The sequence below is a fragment of the Heptranchias perlo genome, unplaced genomic scaffold (genome assembly GCF_035084215.1).
Source record: "Heptranchias perlo isolate sHepPer1 unplaced genomic scaffold, sHepPer1.hap1 HAP1_SCAFFOLD_834, whole genome shotgun sequence".
Taxonomy (NCBI): Eukaryota; Metazoa; Chordata; class Chondrichthyes; order Hexanchiformes; family Hexanchidae; genus Heptranchias; species Heptranchias perlo.
In genome coordinates, this window is record NW_027139871.1 from 1 (window position 1) to 5,000 (window position 5,000).

A 5,000-nucleotide genomic window follows, 5' to 3' on the forward strand; every position below is an offset into this window, starting at 1 on the left:
GACTTCACCGCGGCACATTGCTTTAGCCTCCTGGTTAATCATTTCACCCCTTTTAATCATTTTTGCAACTTTTGGTTAACCATTTCCCCCAGCTTCTGGTTAACCATTTCCCCTTTGGGACTTAGTCTCTGAGCATTCTTTTGGGATTCTGGTTAATCATTTGCCAATTTTTAAAAAATGTTGCCGCTTTTGTTTAATGCTTTCTGGTCAACCTTTCCCAATTTCAGACTTCACCGCGGCACATTGCTTTAGCCTCCTGATTAATCATTTCACCCCTTTTAATCATTTTTGCAACTTTTGGTTAACCATTTCCCCCAGCTTCTGGTTAACCATTTCCCCTTTGGGACTCGGTCTCTGAGCATTCTTTTGGGATTCTGGTTAATCATTTGCCAATTTTTAAAAAATGTTGCCGCTTTTGTTTAATGCTTTCTGGTCAACCTTTCCCTCTTTCAGACTTCACCGCGGCACATTGCTTTAGCCTCCTGGTTAATCATTTCACCCCTTTTAATCATTTTTGCAACTTTTGGTTAACCATTTCCCCCAGCTTCTGGTTAACCATTTCCCCTTTGGGACTTAGTCTCTGAGCATTCTTTTGGGATTCTGGTTAACCATTTGCCAATTTTTTTAAAATGTTGCCACTTTTGTTTAATGCTTTCTGGTCAACCTTTCCCTCTTTCAGACTTCACCGCGGCACATTGCTTCAGCCTCCTGGTTAATCATTTCACCCCTTTTAATCATTTTTGCAACTTTTGGTTAACCATTTCCCCCAGCTTCTGGTTAACCATTTCCCCTTTGGGACTTAGTCTCTGAGCATTCTTTTGGGATTCTGGTTAATCATTTGCCACTTTTTTAAAAATGTTGCCGCTTTTGTTTAATGCTTTCCCTGCTTTGTGGTCAAACTTTTCCCCTTTAGGACTTCATCGCCGCACATTATTTTCGACTTCTGGTTAATCATTTCACCCCTTTTAATCATTTTTGCAACTTTTGGTTAACCATTTCCCCCAGCTTCTGGTTAACCATTTCCCCTATGGGACTTAGTCTCTGAGCATTCTTTTGGGATTCTGGTTAATCATTTGCCAATTTTTAAAAAATGTTGCCGCTTTTGTTTAATGCTTTCTGGTCAACCTTTCCCTCTTTCAGACTTCACCGCGGCACATTGCTTTAGCCTCCTGGTTAATCATTTCACCCCTTTTAATCATTTTTGCAACTTTTGGTTAACCATTTCCCCCAGCTTCTGGTTAACCATTTCCCCTTTGGGACTTAGTCTCTGAGCATTCTTTTGGGATTCTGGTTAATCATTTGCCACTTTTTAAAAAATGTTGCCGCTTTTGTTTAATCGTTTCCCTGCTATGTGGTCAACCTTTTCCCCTTTCAGACTTCATCGCCGCGCATTGTTGTCGACTTCTGGTTAATCATTTTTCCCCTTTAAATCTTTTTTTGCCACTTTCGGTTAACCATTTCACCCAGCTTCTGGTTAACCATTTGCCCCATTATACTGAATTTTTCCGCTTTGGTTTAATCATTTCCCTGCTTTCTTGTCAACCTTTTCCCCTTTTGGACTTCGCCGCCGCACTTTGCTTTTGCCTTCTGGTTAAACATTTCTCCCCTTTTAATCCTTTTTCCCACTTTTGGTTCACCAGTTCACCCAGCTTCTGGTTAACCATTTCCCCTTTGGGACTTAAGTCTCTGAGCATTCTTTTGGGATTCTGGTTAACCATTTGCCACTTTTTAAAAAATGTTGCCGCTTTTGTTTAATGCTTTCCCTGCTTTCTGGTCAACCTTTTCCCCTTACGACTTCGCCGCCGCACTTTGCTTTCGCCTTCTGGTTAATCATTTCACCCCTTTTAATCCTTTTTCCCACTTTGGGTTAGACAGTTCACCCAGCTACTGGTTAACCATTTGCCCCTTTGGGACTTAAGTCTCTGAGCATTATTTTGGGATTCTGGTTCACCATTTGTCCCTTTTTTAAAAATGTTGCTGCTTTTGTTTAATGCTTTCCCTGCTTTGCGGTCCACCTTTCCCTCTTTCCGACTTCATCGCCGCACCTTGTTTACGACATCTGGTTAAACATTTCTCCCCTTTTAATCCTTTTTCCCACTTTGGGTTAAGCAGTTCACCCTGCTTCTGTTTAACCATTTGCCCCTTTTTTACTGAATTTTTCCGCTTTGGTTTAATCATTTCCCTGCTTTCTTGTCAAACTTTTCCCCTTTTGGACTTCGCCGCCGCACTTTGCTTTCACCTTCTGGTTAAACATTTCTCCCCTTTTAATCCTTTTTCCCACTTTTGGTTAAACAGTTCACCCAGCTTCTGGTTAACCATTTGCCCCTTTGGGACTTAAGTCTCTGAGCATTCTTTTGTGATTCTGGTTCACCATTTGTCCCTTTTTAAAAGATATTGCTGCTTCTGTTTAATCCTTTCCCTGCTTTGCGGTCAACCTTTTCCTCTTTCAGACTTCATCGCCGCGCATTGTTTTCGACATCTGGTTCAACATTTCTCCCCTTTTAATCCTCTTTCCCACTTTTGGTTAAGCAGTTCACCCAACTTCTGGTTAACCATTTGCCCCTTTTTACTGAATTTTTCTGCTTTTGTTTAATCATTTCCCTGCTTTCTGGTCAACCTTTTCCCCTTTAGGACTTCGCCGCCGCACTTTGCTTTCGCCTTCTGGTTAATCATTTCACAACATTTTAATCCTTTTTCCCACTTTTGGTTAAACAGTTCACCCAGCTTCTGGTTAACCATTTGCCCCTTTGGGACTTAAGTCTCTGAGCATTCTTTTGGGATTCTGGTTCACCATTTGTCCCTTTTTAAAAGATATTGCTGCTTCTGTTTAATCCTTTCCCTGCTTTGCGGTCAACCTTTTCCTCTTTCAGACTTCATCGCCGCGCATTGTTTTCGACATCTGGTTCAACATTTCTCCCCTTTTAATCCTCTTTCCCACTTTTGGTTAAGCAGTTCACCCAACTTCTGGTTCACCACTTGCCCCTTTTTACTGAATTTTTCTGCTTTTGTTTAATCATTTCCCTGCTTTCCGGTCAACCTTTCCCTCTTTCAGACTTAATCGCCGCACATTGTTGTCGACTTCTGGTTGATCAGTTCACCCCTTTTTTATCCTTTTTCCCACTTTGGGTTAAGCAGTTCACCCAGCTTCTGGTTAACCATTTGCCCCTTTGGGACTTAAGTCTCTGAGCATTCTTTTGGGATTCTGGTAAACCATTTGTCCCTTTTTAAAAAATGCTGCTGCTTTTGTTTAATGCTTGCCCTGCTTTGCGGTCGATCATTTCACCCCTTTTAATCCATTTTTGCCACTTTGGGTTAAACAGTTCACACAACTTCTGGTTCACCATTTCACATTTCGGAACTTTTATTCCCACCATTACTTTGGGCTTCTGGTTCATCATTTCACGCTGTTTTACAAATCTTTGCCGCTTCACTTTTAATCCACAAACCGGGGCTCGCTTTCGGGTGGGGGGGGGGTAGCGGGTTTGGGCCGGGCACTCGACATCCCGGTGTGCGACCGGGTTCGTTCTGGTACCGCTCGGTGCCCCTCGTCCTGCTCTTGCCGCGGAAGCAAACCAGACGACCGTCGGTCTCACGCCCGAGGGGAGAGGAGGCGGAAAGCGGTTTGCAGCCTTTCGCTGTACCTCCGGCGGGCAGCGCCGCACCTCCGAGTGCTCGGTACCGTTCGCTGCACCTCGTCCGGCCGCACGCAGCGAGCCAAACCCGGAGGAAATCGGCCTGTGCCTTCTCGAGATATGGGCCTCCGGGTGGGACGGACAAACCGGGGCCCCGAGCTCGCTTTCGGCGGCCCGGCACTCGACTTCCCGGTGTCCGAACGTGATCCTTCCGGTACCCTTCGGTGCCCCTTGCCCGACTCTAGCTCCCGTGCTGAAGCGGAGTCGGTCGGCCTGACGGCCTGCCGAGTTAACCAGCGGAAAGCGGTGCGCAGCCTTTCGCTTGCAGCTCCGGCGGGCAGCGCCGCACCTCCGGCTGCTCAGTGCCGTCCGCTGCTCCCCTTCCGGCTGCACGCAGCGAACCATACCCGGAGGAAATCGGCCTCGGCCTTCCGGAGATATGGGCCTGCGAGTGGGACCAATAAATCGGTGCACATTTCCGGCTCGGTTTCCGGCCTCGGCACTATCAGTTCACCCCGTCCGACCGACGTCGTTCTGGCACGGTTCCGTTGCTCCTTGATCCGGTCCAGCCACGGTAATCAGCCGAAGATGGTGGGGGGGACACATTGCCCGCCGAGTTAGCCGGAGGAAATCGGCCTCGGACTTCCTCAGATATCAGCCTCCGGGTGGGACAGACAAACCGGGGACCCGAGCACGATTTCGGCGGCCCGCTGGTCGACTTCCCGGTGTGCGACCGGGTTCGTTCCGGTACCGTTCGCTGCCCCTCGTCCTGCTCTAGCCGCGGAAACAAACCCGACGACCGTCGGTCTCACGCCCGCGGAGGGAGGTGGCGGAAAGTGGTTTGCAGCCTTTCGCTGTACCTCCGGCGGGCAGCGCCCGACCTCCGAGTGCTCGGTACCGTCCGCTGCGCCTGGTCCGGCCGCACACAACGAGCCATACCCGGTGGAAATCGGCCTGTGCCTTCCAGAGATATGGGCCTCCGGGTGGGACGGACAAACCGGGGCCCCGTGCTCGCTTTCGGCGGCCCGCTAGTCGACTTCCCGGTGTGCGACCGGGTTCCTTCCAGTACCGTTCGCTGCCCCTCGTCCTGCTCTAGCCGCGGAACCAAACCCGACGACCGTCGGTCTCACGCCCGCGGAGGGAGGCGGCGGAAAGTGGTTTGCAGCCTTTCGCTGTACCTCCGGCGGGCAGCGCCGGACCTCCGAGTGCTCGGTACCGTCCGCTGCGCCTGGTCCGGCCGCACGCAACGAGCCATACCCGGAGGAAATCGGCCTGTGCCTTCCGGAGATATGGGCCTCCGGGTGGGACGGACAAACCGGGGCCCCGAGCGGTGGCACCCTGCTCGCTTTCAGCGGCCCGGCACTCGAC